This window comes from Cnephaeus nilssonii (genome assembly GCF_951640355.1).
Source record: "Cnephaeus nilssonii genome assembly, chromosome: 3".
NCBI classification, from domain to species: domain Eukaryota; kingdom Metazoa; phylum Chordata; class Mammalia; order Chiroptera; family Vespertilionidae; genus Cnephaeus; species Cnephaeus nilssonii.
This window is the reverse complement of record NC_137074.1, coordinates 83,086,628-83,102,687: the sequence shown is the minus strand read 5'-3', so window position 1 is coordinate 83,102,687 and position 16,060 is coordinate 83,086,628.

Sequence of the window (16,060 nt, the reverse complement as noted above, 5' to 3'; positions counted from 1 at the left end):
TACTATTCATATTTCTCAGTAGCATGATGATTGCACCCACTTTCAATTTTAATTTATGACACGGCATTCCTGAAGGAGTAATACTATTAAGAAATTCTATGGGAAATTTTTGCTTTTTGACATCATCTGTTGAATCGATGGAATCATCACTCAAATAGGTGTGAAAATCTCCATCAAGTATATCCAAAATTTCTTAATTTAATTTTTGAACGTGCTCATTTTTTGGACAAAGAATCTCATGTTTAATATGTTTTAATATTATCTATAGATATACTATTTCCAATGGTAGCTTCAATAATAGATTCGTTACAAATCATTTCATGGGGGAATTCAATAATATCCACTCCTAAATGAAAAATGTTATCAAGTTTGCCATCTCCAAGTTTTACTAGCCATTCACTATAAACAGAATCCTCTGATCTCATATTTGTTTTAAGAGACAACTTTCTGAAACATCCCCAAACATCACAGTACTTTAAACTCATTTGTACTATGGCTGATCGCATAGCATGCGGCACAATACTGAGACATTGTTGAAAATCCCCCTCCGAGAAGAACTTTCCCATCAAATGCAGCATTCAAATTAATAATTTCTCTTAATAATCTATCTATGGTGTTTGTAGCATGACTGGATGCCATGGTGCATTCATCAACAATGAGAAGTTGTGCCTTTTTAATGATTTTATCAACTTCACTCTTTATATCCAGTCTAGAAATTGAAGTTTCATTTCATGGAATTGGTAATTTATATTGGGAATGAATGAAAGGTTCTTCCATTGAGAAATAAATTTGCAGCAATTCCTGTAGATGCTGTGGGTAAAACAGCACCACCATGACCGCTAATATAATGTATCAAAACTTTATACAGATATGTTTTTCCACTACCACCTGGACCATCCAAGAAAAAGCATTTGGGGTGTACAGTTTGATCTTCGATGGCTGAAGTTATAGTCTGAAAGGCTGCCAACTGTTCATTGTTCATAGAATTTATCAAAACTTCTACCTGTTGTCGCTCGTACGATTCATCACATGTAATTGTATTTGTTAATACAGGATAGTTCGGAAGTTTGAAATGCGAACATTTCATTCCATGCAATGTGAATACTTCTTGAATTTAGTTAAGGGCATGTATTTCACAGTTTACACAGGCACCTTCTCTTCAGTGTCATTTCCAACAAAAATCTTCAATAAAATGATATTTATCCTCATCCCATAATTTATCTGCATCAGAAGGACATACACGCATATACGTATATGCAAAAAGTTGCCCTAGTTGTTTGGGCATATTAAGGATGATTGCACCGTCAATAATATATTTTCAGATAATGTCATTGATTAATAATCCTCAATGTTTAGCAGCTTCATGAAATGTATCATAAATTACACCACTTACAGTTCACAGATCAGCAAAACTTATTGCACCTTTTACATGTAGAAGCAAAAGTCTTAGGTAATATCGTTCTGGTTCTCTAAAGCTCACAGTGAACAGTCTACCTAAAATTTTATTCCTGTCCTTTTGGCGTTTTCTCTACAAAGAATTATTAAATACACAATGTTGTGGAATCTCCCAATAATAATAGTTACACAGATCGGAATCTTCTCTATTCAATAAGAACCAAGCCATCAAAGTGGAGTTATGCCTTTTAGCCCTATCTATAACTTCAGCAAAATCATAGGTATGAAAATACAAATTCTGATCATTTGGCAAATGAATAGTTAATCTTGTGATTGCATGAGATTGGTCATGCATTCTCATTGCAAAAAAGTCTCCAAATAGCCTCAGGAGTGCTCACATACCAGGAGTCAATGAAGTCCTGTACTTTGTCATGATTGATAATATTTTTTCAGAAATTTGAATATTTGCACAATCATGCCCTTTATAGATGTATTTAAATAAATATTTGACACTTTTAATCAATGCACAGACTTCAACCTTTATATAACAGTTATATTTAAGGCACAAATATGGGTTTTAAGGGACAATCCAAGTGTTATTGACAACTTTATTTCCAATACACATGGTGCTACCAGATCTTCATTTGTATTTGGGAAATCCATCAATATTTACAATGGTCACATTTTGAAATTCTTTTGGATATCCCTTTGAATATCTTCCATTTTTCATACATGGGATATTTGGATTTTGTATTCTACATGGTCCATGTACCATATTTGATTTTACAATTTGAAAAAGTCGAAGACACTGGTCTTCATCCAGAATTTCTGCCTTAACTATACTGTCAACATCATCTTCCTTTGGTAATTTAGATTCATTATCTAATATCAATAATATGTGAGTGTGATAAGGCAGTCCACATTTCTGAAATTTGATGACATGAATTTTAGCTATTACTTTGCCAAATAAATTGAATTTACATATATCATTTAAAAGAGCATTCAGGTTAATATTAAAAACCCTGGCTACCAAGTCAGGTCTGTTTTCAACTTTTTGCCAGTGTTTTAAATTGTTTATAATGTCTGCCCATTTTGTGTTGCATGCCATGGTTATGAATAAATCAGGCTTGCCATACTTCATTACAATTGCCATAGTATTCTGATATCACTGCTGAATATTTCTGGAACTACCCTCAAAAGATGACGGATGTATTATCATTTTACCAATCGGCACATTGTTATTTTCAGATCTAGATGTGAGATAATACATCAAACCACTATATTTTTCAACTCTCAACTTAGATTGGTTTGCTTTAATGAAATTTATCTGATTGGCTTTCATTTTTTAATATGAATTGACAATATATTGTTGAGTTAATTTTCCTGCATTTAAAATAGGATTGAATGTGTCCTGGACAGAGAGATGAAATCCATAATACTGCATTTGTATGACTCGTGTCCTTACATTTCATCTAGTATTATTGTTGATTACATTGTCGTCTCTGAGTCTTAATGCAATATCTGTTCTCCAGCCTTTTTCACCATGTGGAAAAAGAAGAGAATACGTCATTGCATCTAATGTAGGAAATAGGACACTGATTTGTTTCATTTTAGTGGCATTCAGATTATTGGGATCTGGTTTACAATGAATGAGCAAGTCCCTTTCAAAAGGAGGTGCTCCATCTCCGTTTCTGAATATGACACAACTTCTGGTTACACGGGGATAATTACATCTACCTGGATCACTATTACAATAATATTTAATCATCATTCTTACTTCTGTGGAAGCAATACCTTTCACTGCTGCTTCAGTTTGGGCTTCCTTTTCTACCTCATGTAGCATCTTGTATGGTTTTTTAAATTCATTTATTTCATGCATGTGGTTGTTGATGTTGATCATGAATCTTTCTGAACAACCTTGGTTTTTGTCATTGCTAATCTTTTACTCATTGCTTTGGCTATATCTAAAATACAGAGTTGAGCAAACTTCCAAGAAACATCATCCGAAGGATATAAAGTTTCAGTATGGTGATAAACTTGTCCGTGTATTCTAAAACAGTATGGCCCATATGCTGATGGTGATGCAATATTTGCACCCATTGAAGCAAAAGCAAAAAAAAAACTATTTATCGAATGAATATTCTCCATGAAATTTTTATTGTTAGAATCTTCATTTATCATTTTTTTAAAATATGCCAGGTATTCTGGAAAATGTGTATCATTTGGACACACTTTACCTTTGCTACAATATTGAGTAAATTTTCTATCAGATAGTTTTTCATTGGAGAAATTTAATGATAGGCAAAATTGACATGTAACAGTCATTCCACCATAATTATGTTCAATAATTGCATCCTCATTTACTCCGTTTTCTCTGCGAAGGCAGTTCCAGTATTGGTAGTACCTGTTGATGACTGTTCTCCAGACATATTCTGTCGACAACACTGGCTTCTTTCCGCTTCAGAGGTATTCTGTGCCAATAGTTGGTCTTCAGACATATTCTGTTGATGATGCCGCTTTCTTTCAGCTGCACAGGTACGTTGTGCCAACAGTTGCTTTCAGGGACATTCTGTTGAGGATGCTGGCTTCTTTTGGCTACAGAGGTACATTGTGCCAATAGTTGGTCTTCAGACACATTTCCTCCTCCCTCCTCTCTGGGTTTGGGGTACAGGTGAAGCAGATTCGGGGCCAACAGGGCCCCAGCAGCAAGCCAACCACCAGCCAATTCTGCGAGGAATCGGGCTCCCTCCTCCCTCCTGTCTGGGTTTGGAGTGTGGGTGAAGTAGATTCGGAGCTGTCAGGGCCCCAGCAGCAAGGTCTGGATCAGTATGCATCATAGCTATCAGCTGGTTGTCCGGTTGTTTTGGTTGTTCCAGTCATTAGGTTGTAACGGTTGCTTAGGGGGATATATATATATATATATATATATATATAAATTATATATATATATAATTTTAAACTATGTATCCAGTAGCATGCTTGTCTCCATTTCTTTCATTTGTAACATGTTTCTTTATCTCCACATTTTTGTTGCTTCCCTGTGTTTGTTTCTATGTATTAGGTAGAGCTGCTATGCCTCCTGGAATTGGAATAATGGCCTTGGGTAATAGGTGTCCTGTATGGCCCAGTGGCTCAGCCTCCCCAGTTACCTGAGATGGGCACTCTAGGTGCACCCCTGTGTGGGCTGTGTGCACAGCCTTGTAGTTGATCCTTGACTGGCATCATTCTGAGGAATTGGCATCAGTGGGAGGAATTGGTGTCACTGGGAGGAACTGACCCCCAGGCCAATTGGCTGTGAGGACCGGCTGCATCTACAATGGAAGAGATGCTATGCAGGAGACACCCCTATAGAGCAGGACTTTCTTCAATGGGGCTTTGGTGCCCCCTTGAGTTTGCTGCTTATGGATGTGTAGAGTTGTAATATGGTATGGTCTGAAGTTGTCCACCAGGTCACTGGCTCTGGGGCCTCCAGGGAAGTGTAAAGTCAGCTACTGCCTGGGGCCACCTACCAGGAACTACACTGAGATATGCAGATGGCTGCTATGTGTATTGGGCTAAGAAATGCCCAGGTGAGGCCCGACTGTGAGGCAAGGCAGGAGGCTGCTAATGCAGGCCTATTATTGAGTGGTATGGGGCATGCTGATACCAACTGCTGCTTTTTTGAGAGATTTTAGGAAAGTCTGAATCTTGAGCCATTCATGTGGAAAATCCACTGTGAACAGCTTGGATGGGGCTGAAAATTGGGTGGAATGGGGTGTCAGGGAATCATCAGGGTGGAGCAAACAGTCTGAGCCAGTTTGATGGAGACACAGGTATAGTGTCTTGTCAGTCAGCTCTGTGATGTGGGAGGTCTCAGCATAGAAACAATGAATCTTGTGAGCATGCCCATCTGGGAGACAGCGGCCCCCAAGTTGCTGCACCAATGCCAGACAATGCAGTTACTCCCCATATGTCCCTAGATCCCCTCAAGCTGCTGCCCTCATGCTGGAGCTCAGAGGGATCGAGTCCAAGTAAGTCTGTGTGCTGGCCTTTTAAGAAAAACTGCTAGGTTTCTAGCAGCCTCTGTGGAACTCAGCCCCAATCTCTGCTGGGTTTTTTAGCCCAAAGTTACAGGGACTTCTTTTCTTAGTACTGGAACTCTGGGCTGAGGAGTCTGGTGTGGGGCTAGAACCCCTTGGTCCTCACTGAAGGCCTCCACAGCCTGAATATCCCTCCAAATTAAAAAAAATCATCTAACTATCCCTTCCAATTAAAAAAAAAAACAACAACAAAAAACAGCCTGACTGCCATGGCTTACTGGTTGAGCAAATACCTATGAACCAGTAGGTCAGGGTTTGATTCCCTGTCAGGGCACATGCCTGGGTGGGGCATGCAAGAGGTGGCTGATCAATGATTCTCTCTCATTGATGTTTCTATCTCTCTCTCTCTCTCCCTTCCTCTCTGAAATCAATAAAAATATATTTTATAAAAAGAGGTAGTTACCATTTAAAAAAAGAATCATGATGCTCAAACCTCAGAGGGAAGGTTGGGGAGGGTGGGGGTAAGAGGGAGAGATCAACCAAAGGACTTGTATGCATGCATATAAACATACTAATGGACACAGACACCAGCAAGTGAGGGCATGAGTAGGGAGGGGCAATGGGGGAATAAGGACACAAATGTAATACCTTAATAAAAAAAATAAAATAAAAAAAGAATCACCTGCCCATTCCATGCCTCCACCCCTCCTACTAGTCTCAATATGCTTTCTTCTCTACTTCTCTAGTTGTAGAACCTCCATTCATTCAGCTTTTAGGCAGTTCTAAATAATGTGTTTTTTTTTTGTATCTTAGTTATAATTTTGATGTGGTTGTGGGAGGCAGCAAGTACCGCATATATCTATGCTGCCATCTTCTGCTTATTAGTTTTAATATTTTTTTGGTGGAGTCTTTAGGGTTTTCTATCTATAAGATCATGTAATCTGCAGAGACAATTTTACTTTTTTTTTTCCTATATCAATGCCTCTCTCTCTCTCTCTTTTTTTTTTTTCCTATTTGTTGTGGCTAGGACTTCTAGTACTTTGTTAAATAGGAATGATGAGATTGTGTATCTTTGTCTTGTTCCTGATTTCAGAGGAAAAATTTTCAAGTTTTCATAGCTAGCATGATTTTTGTCACATATGATCTGTATTTTATTGAGGTATGTTACTTCCATAACTGATTTGTTGAGAGCTTTTATCATAAAAGGGTGGTGAATTTTGTCAAATGTTTTTTCTACGTCTATTGAGATGATCCTATGATTTTTAACCTTCATTTTGTTAATGTGCTATATTGGATTTATTAATTTGTATATGTTAAACTATTTTTGCATCCCAAATATATATATACTAGTGGCCCAGTGCATGAAATTTATGTATGGGGGGTGGGGGGATGGTGTTCCTCAACCCAGCCTGTACCCTCTCCAATCTGGGACCCCTTGAAGGATGTCCTACTGCCGGCTTACAGGGATCAGGCCTAAACCGGCAGTCAGACATCCCACTCACAATCTGGGACTGCTGGCTCCAGCTGCTCACCTGCCTGCCTGTCTGCCTAATTGCCCCTAACCACTCTGCCTGCCAGCCTGCTTGCCCCCAACAGCCCCAAATGCACCCGCATCAGCCTGATCACCCCCAAATGCCCCCCGTACCAGCCTGCTCACCCCCAACTGCCCTTCCCTGCTGGCCTGCTAGCCCCCACCTCCCCTCCCCACTGGCCTGCTCGCCCCCAACTGACCCCTGCTGGCCTGCTCACTACAAACTGCCCCCCACGCTGTCCTGATCACCTCCAACTGACCCCCACTGATGGCCTGCTCACCCCCAACTGGCCCACCTGCTGGTCTGCTTACCCCCAATGGCCCCGCCCCCCACCAGACTGATCATCCACAACTTCCATCCCATCCTGGCCTGATCACCCCCAGCAACCCAAACTTCCAGACCCTCCTTTTTTTCTTTTTCTTTTTTTCAGCACCTCCTTGAGCAGAGGCCAGGGTCAGCTGGAAGCAAGTATCTGGGATTTATTTATCTTCTATAATTGAAACTTTGTAGCCTTGAGTGGAGGCCAGTGCCAGCCAGGGCAGGTGGGAAGCTTGGCTTCCTCCATCGCCGGGTCTACCCAAGCCTCCTGCTCACTCCAGCTCTGTGGCCACCTCCATATTGGTTGGGTTAATTTGTATACTCACTCCTGATTTGCTGGTGGGCATGGCTTGTGGGCGTAGCAAAGGTACGGTCAATTTGCATGTTTCTCTTTTATTAATGTAGATATATACTAGAGGCCTGGTGCATGAAATTTGTGCACTGGAGGGTGTGTCCCTCAGCCCAGACTGCACCCTCTCCAATCTGGAGCCCCTCAGGGGATGTGGGATTGGGACTAAATCAGCAGCCAGCTATCCCTCTCACAATTCAGGACTGCTGGCTCCTAACTGCTTGCCTGCCTGCCTTCCTGATTGCCCCTAACCACTTCTGCCTGCCAGCCTGATCACCCCCTAACCACTCCCCTGCCAGCCTGATTGATGCCTAACTGCTCCCCTGCCGGCCCGAAGGTCCACAACTGCCCACCCCTGCTGGCCCGATCGCCCTCAACTGTCCTCCTCTGCTGGCACAGTTGCCACCAACTGCCCTCATCTGCCAGCCATCTTGTGATGGCCATCTTTGACCACATAGAGACAGCCATCTTGTGTGAGGGCATGACGATCAATTTACATATAACCTCTGTATTATATAGGATATCCCACTTGATCATGGTGCATGATTATTTTAATGTGTTGCTGAATTTTGTTTACTAGTATTTTGTTGAGACATTTTGGACCTGTATATATCAGGGATATTTTCTAATACTTATATTTTCTTGTAGTATCCTCAACTGGCTTTAGTATCAGTGTACTGCTGCTGCAATAAAATGAGCTTGGAGTATCCCCTTTACTCTTTTTGGGAAAAGTTCAAAATTAATTGGTATTAATTCTTCTTTAGATGTTTAATAAAATGCACCAGTAAAACCTATTGGTCCTAGACTTCTCTTTGATTAGTGATTCAATCTCTTTAATACTTATATATCTACTAGAGGCCTGGTGCATGAAATTCATGCACACGCGGGGGGTCCCTCAGCCCAGCATGCACCCTCTCCAATCTGCGACCCCTTGAGGGATGTCCCACCACCCTTTTAGGCCTGATCCCACTAGAATCAGGCTTAAACAGGTGTTCGGACATCCCTCTCACAATCCAGGACTGCTGGCTCCCAACTGCCCTCCCCTGCAGGCCTGGTCCCCCTGAACTGCCCTCTCCTGCAGGCCTGGGTTCCCCCCACCTGTCCTCTTCTGCAGGTGTGGGTCCCCCCCAACTTCCCTCCCCTGTAGGCCTGGTCCCCACCAACTGCCCTCTCCTTCAGGCCTGGTCCCCCCCAACTGCCCTCCCCTGCAGGCCTGGTCCCCCCCAACTTCCCTCCCCTTCAGGCCTGAGTCCCCCTCAACTGTCCTCCACTGCAGGCCAGGTCTCCCCCCAACTGCCCTCCTCTGCTGGCCTGGTCACCCCTAACTTCCCACAACTGGCCTCCCCTGCAGGCCATCTTGTGGCGGCCATCTTGTATCCACATGGGGGCAGCCATCTTTGACCACATGGGGGTGGCCATCTTGTGTTCTAGAGTGATGGTCAATTTGCATATTACTATTTTATTAGATAGGATTCAAGTTTTCATTTGATAGAGGGCTTACATGTTCTCATCACACACACACACACACACACACACACACACAATAATGGGTGTGTGAACCATAATATCAAGGCAATCATGATTCTATGTATGTGTAACAAAACATCATGTTGTACACCATAAATTTATATGTGGCATGTCAACTATCTATATGTGTATAAACAGGTAATATGCAAATTATTCAGGCATCATGACCACTCAGGAGGAGCTGTGCACACAGATGGGTGGGAGGGGACTTTGTGCTGGCCCAGCCCCAGCGGACACACACCAGGAGTGGGGGCGTGCTCTGAGCAGCTGTGGTGGCACTTGGAGCATGCCCCTAGTGGGTGGCATTAGCAGCTGGATCAAAGCAGCCCTGGTCCCAGATGCCTGGCAGTGGCCGGAGCGAAGCAGTCCCAGTCCCAGATGCCTGGCAGTGGCCGGAGCGAAGCAGTCCCAGTCCCAGATGCCTGGCAGTGGCAGGAGTAAGACAGCCCCAGTCCCAGGTGCCTGGCAGTGGCCAGATCAAAGCAGTCCCAGTCCCTGATGCCTGGCAGTGGCAGGAGTAAAACAGCCCCAGTCCCAGATGCCTGGCGGTGGCTGGAGCAAAGCAGCGAGGACCCGATGGATGGCGGTGGCAGCCGGGGTGAAGCAGCCCAGGTCCTGGGTGCCAGAGGGAAGCCAGTGCTGGCAGGGGAAGGAAGGCCTATTCTTGCATGAATCTTCGTGCATTGGGCCCCTAGTATCTCAATAAAGCTTTAAACAAAGAATAACATGTTAATATTATCTCATCAGTTGTAACAAATGCACCACACTAATGCAACATGTTAATAATAGGGAGAGGTAGGGGGAAGTGTATTGTAACTATCTGTATTTTTGCTCAATTTTTAAAAAATAAACCTAAAACAACTAAAAAAAGGCTATTTTTTAAAGCTAACATTCAAAATAGAAACAAAATATATGGAGTATGCAAGAAGAAATTGAATGAGATATGTCAGTTTATCAGAGGAAAAACTATAAATCATCAATAAACAATATAAATGAAATAAAATATGAAATAAAATATAAAAATAAACATATATCTGACTTAAAGAGAAAAAAGAAAGTTTTCAAAGTTTTTTTTTGAGAACTTCAATTATTTTTTACAATGGTACTTTAAAATATACATAGAACTAGAAATATTATTTTACTAGAGCCCTTGTGCACGAAATTCTGGCACTTGGGGAGGGGGTGAGCAGGGGGTCCCTCAGCCCAGCATGTGCCCTCTCACACTCCAGGAGTCCCTCAATCAATTGCCCCACAGAGGAATGCCCCACCCACCTGCCACAGTGCCACCGGCCAGGTGGCCTGGGCCTCTCTCTGCAGGATGATTGATTGAGGGGCTCTGAGATCGATCGCCCCAAAGAGGTAGGCCCCACCCACCCGCTGCATTACCGCTGCAGGGTAGCCTGGCCCTCCCTCTTTGGGGAGATCGATTATGCCCTGCAAAGTGAGGTCCCACCCACCCTTCACAGCCCACTGGTTGGAATGGCCTGAGCCTCCCTCTTTGGGGTGATTGTGGAGTCCCCTGATTGATCACCCTGCCAGCTGGTGGCTTCGGCCTCCCTCTGTGGTATGATCATGGGACGATGGCGGGGCCCCTGACCTATTGCATCAAACCTGCCTTGGCTGGCCTGGTGCCAGTGGGTGTCACAGTGTGGTCTTCCGGATGGTCATTTCGCTGTTCAGCCCTTCAGTCAATTTGCATATTATGCTTTTATTATTATAGATTTTAAAATCAGTTTTATTGAGGTATTTTTAATTACAAGAAATTCTTCTATTTTAATTGAAAAGTGCTTGAATTTTGACTACTAATCACAGCCCTTTTTACTATTACCATAATGCAAATAGACATTTCTATCCCAACTAACCCCTCATATGCTTTTCAATCAATACCTGTCCCAACACCAGCAACTTAGAATCACTAATCTTGCTGCCACTAAGTTTTACCTATTTTTTTAATTTAATAAATATACTCATATAGTATGTGAAAATGTTGTTGTTGGATATTAAGAATAACCTGTGCTTGTAAAAGTCAAACAAAGACCTTTAAAATCACTCTTTAGTGATGTACCAAAACAGAGTTAAAACAAATGCCTGCTCCATCTTAGCTAAGTGTGGATTTAGTGTCTGCCTAATTTTATATTATCAGTAGCTCAAAAATTATGACCAATTTGAAGAATGTTCTGTATACACATCTAAAATAGAGGCTTCCAAATAAGAATGTGATTTAATAAATTTTTAATTTTGGAAACATTACCCTTGGAGTGAGGAAACCTTGGTTCCAGTTCTATCATTTTTATTACCAACCTAATTTATATGGATCTATCATTAAACTTCTCTAAGATTCAGTTTCTCAAAACAAAGGTACTCTGTGATCCAGGTCTCCTGGCTACTTGTAGAAATACAGAAAAGCACTCAGGTATGCTTGCCTGCTCTTCCTTCCTGACACGATGCACCTGGCCAGCCTGTCTGCCTGCCCCACCACCTAGACATAGTGTGCCCAGCCTTTCTGCCTGCCTGCCCTGGGGCTTTGAGTTAGGGAGCATGGCCATGACAGTGTGACCCAATAACCCAGACACATGGACCTGCCATCTTGACCTGGCTGCCTGCCTTAGCACTGCCAGAAGACCAGCCATAATCCCATGTTCCCACCCTGTAGGTTTGACCTATCACCCCCCGCAATGACCTGTCCGCTAAAATGGGGATTCAAAGAAACAACTGCCAAATAAAGGAAAGGAGGAATCACCAGAAAAATAACTAAATAAAGTGGAGGCAAGCAATTTATCAAACGATTCTTAAACAAGTTAGTGAGACCTACAAGCAAATCAATGAAAACTATAAGAAACTTTGTGGGACCTTGTCCCAAATGTATGCTGTCTAAAATAGATCCACTTGAGAACAAAAGACTCACACAGGATTAGAGTACAGAGCTTGCAAAAGTCAAATATGTCTAAATAAACTTCAAAATGAAGGCCATCACAAGAGACAATAATACTAAAGGGATCAACCCAACAAGAGGATATAACCATAGAAAACATATATGCACCTTGAAGATAATAGGAGCACCTTAATATATATGTATAAAAACTTCTAGTAGACTTTAAGAAATCAACTAGAATACAATAATAGTATTGTACTTTAAGACCCATCTGACTTCACTGGATAGATCTTCCAGATAAAAAATCAACAGGAAAGGGTGACTCTAAATGACACACTGGATCAGAAGGATTTAATGGACATTTACAGAACATTTCACCCCAAAGTTACAAAATATACAGTCTTCTCATGTGCACATGTGTCATTCTCAAAGGTAGACCACATGTTAAGATACAAAACAAGTCTCTAAAATTTAAAAAAGTTTGAAATCAGGTCAAATATCTTCTTGGATATCAATGTAATGAAATTAGAAATCAATCACAATAAATACATTCAAACACATAGAGGCTAAACAACATGTTTTTAAATAATTAATGGGTTACCAGTGAGATCAAGAAAGATATAAAAAATTTCCTGGAAACAAATGAACACACAACAACCCAGAATCTCTGGGACACAGCAAAAGCAGTCCTGAGAGGGAAGTTCTTAGCATTACAGACCTACTTAATAATAATAATAATAATAATAATAATAATAAGGCATTTAACCCTACAACTTAAAGAATTAGAAAGAGAACAACAAGAAAATCCCAGAGTAAGTAGCAAGAAGAAAATAAAGATCAGAGCAGAAATAAATTATAGACTAAAAATAATAATAATACAAAAGTCAGTGAAACCAATAGATAGTTCTTTGAAAAGATAAACAAGATTGGTGAACCTTTATCAAGACTCATTCAGAAACAAAGAGAGTGGACCCAAATAAATAAAATTGGAAGTGAAAGCAGAAAAGTAACAACTAACACCACATAAATAAAAATTATTGTAGCAAAATACTATGAACAACTATATGCTAATGAGCTTAACAATATAGATAAAATGACTGATTTCTAGGAAAATACTATCTTCCAAAATTGAATCAGAAAACCTGTGTAGGGCAATAACAACTCATGAAATTGAAACCAAGATAAAAAATTCCCAACAAATGAAAGCTCTGGTCTGAAAGGCTTCACAGGTGAGTTTTACCAAATATTCAAAGAACTATTACCTCTCCTCCTCTAAATTTTCCAGGAAAATCCGAGAGGAACACTTCCAAGCTCTTTTCATGAGGCCAACATTATCCTAATCCTAAAACCAGATAAGAACACTACATAGAAATAGATGTACAGGCCAGTATCCCTGATGAACATAGATGTTAAAATCCTCAACAAAATATTAGCGAATAGTATCCAGCAATATATTAAAAAGATCATATGTCATAACCAAGTGGGACTTATTCCAGCAATGCAAGTCTGTACAATATTCACAAACCAATAAGCATGACACTTCACATAAATTTAAAGACAAAAACCATTTCAATAGGCGTAGAAAAAGCATTCAACAATAGTCAACACTCATTTGGGATAAAAACTCTCAGTAAAGTGGGAATAGAGGAATCATACCTCAACATAATAAGGCCATATATGCCAAACCTATAGTCACTATTGTACTCAATGGGCAAAAATGAAATCATTTACCCTAAGAACAGGAACAAGACAGGATGTCTGCATTCTCCTCTCTTATTGAACACAATACTGGAAGTTCAAGCTACAGCAAATAGACAAAAACTGTCATGATTTGCAGAAGATGTGATATTATACATAGAAAACCTAAAAGGACTCCACCAAAAAACTACTAGATTTTATAAATAAACTAGAGGCTCACTGCACAAAATATGCAGGGGAGGGAATGGTCCCTCAGCCAGGCCTGCACCCTCTCTCAATCCAGGATTGCTGGCTCCTAACCGCTTGTCTGCCTGCCTGCCTGATTGCCCCTAACCACTCTGCATGCCTGCCTCATCACATCTAATCACTCACCTGCTTGCCTGATCGCCACTAACAAGTTTGCCTACCTCCCAATCACCCCTAACCCCTCTGGCTGCCTGCCTAATCACCCCTAATCACTTGCCTGCCTGCCTCATCTCCCCTAACCCCTCTGCCTGCCTGCCTGATCAGCCCTAACCACTCTGCCTGCATGCCTGATTGCCCCTAACTGCTTCTGCCTCGTCCCCTGCTGCCGTAGCTTCATCCAGAGGACATCTGGAATGATGTCTGGAAGGTCATTCGGCTGTCCAGTATAATTAGCATATTACACTTTTATTATTATAGGTAAGAAATATTACTGATGATTACCTTTATTCTAAGGAAATTAAAATGGGAGCAGATCACCTAGAGATGGAAATAATGACTGGTGAGGCCTTGTGCCTCTCTTTAGGGAAAGTGACAGCATCTTCAATTATTTAAGGGGTATTTGTGTGACCCTGCTCTTGTTCCTGGAAGTTTAATATAGGGTAAAGGGTGAGAATAAATGCCGAATAGGCAAAGGGTAGGTTTTATCTGTTGGCTCAGAGCTCCATCTATGCCCTTCTGTGCTTCCCTGTAGTTCAGGGGAAACTGCGTTTCCTAGATGCCCCTGGAGCTACCTTCTCACTGCGGAGCATGGACACAGTGGGGAAGCTCCACTCTCTGCTCCTCACTGGGCTCAGCAGGGGCAGGGGCAGGGGCAGGGGCAGGGGCAGGGGCAGGGGCAGGGGCAGAGGCAGGGGCAGGGGCAGGGGCAGGGGCAGAGGCAGGGGCAGGGGCAGGGGCAGAGGCAGGGGCAGGGGCAGGGGCAGAGGCAGGGGCAGAGGCAGGGACAGGGGCAGGGGCAGGGGCAGGGGCAGGTCAGTGCAGTCCGCAGGCTGCTGTCTTCCTTGGCAGAACCGTTCCAATGGCAGCAGCAAGTTCTCAGCAGCCTCAGCAGGGCATGGTCTGGCTCCTTCATCCATGAGAGTGAGAATGGCTTCCTGTAGCTATTAATCTCTAACTTCACTTTTTTTTTTCTCTTCTTTAGCCTTTCCTTTCCAATCCTTTGGTAACCAATTCCCAATATTAAATTCTATCTGTTTGAAATACCTAGTGGGGCTCTATTTCTCCACTGTTGCAGGTGAACCCACAGCCCAGCCTATGAAAGAATAATATGAATGCAGAGGAGGAAGAAGGGGAGGAGGAGGAGGAGGAGATCATTGATAGGCCAGAAAAAAAAAAGAAGAAATCATATAATGGGACGTCAGGGACAACATGCTATGATTCATTTTTGTTTGTTTGTTTGTTAATCCTCCCTAGAGAATACTTTTCTATTGATTTTGAGAGAGAGAGAGAGAGAGAGAGAGAGAGAGAGAGAGAGAGAGAGACATTGATGTGAGAGAGACACATAAATTGGTTGTCTCCTGCATCTGCCCTGAACAGGGCTGAGAATCAAACCTGCAACCCATGTTTGTGCCCTTGAACCTGAGATGCTTCAGTGGGCAGGTGGACGCTCTAACCACTGAACAATGCTGGCAAGAGCCATACTATGATTTCTGATGTTAGCAGTTGCAGGTGGTGATAAGGCTCAGAGTACAGCCTTGAAAATAGTGGCTGAGATGAAGTGAAAGTGTAGTTTCACTGTAATTGATGATCTTTTAACTGGGATATGATGGTGCTACTTGGTTCACTCAAGTGACTGTCAAAATAAGGACTAATAATTCCAGAATATGAGATAGAGAGAAGGATGAGGGCATGTCAGACTTTGCCGTGGAGGCTTGAAGCAGGTGCTGTGTGTGTGTGTGTGTGTGTGTGTGTGTGTGTCCACTGGGGGCCTGCCCTCAGCCATGCTCTCTCTGTGTGTGTGTGTGTGTGTGTGTGTGTGTGTGTGTGTGTGTGTGTCCACTGGGGGCCTGTCCCCAGCCATGCTGCAGGGGCTTGGGGCAGGTGACCCTGTGTGTTCTTCTCTCAGGCTCCGGGCTGCAACTGCATGTTGTTCTCTCAGGCTCGG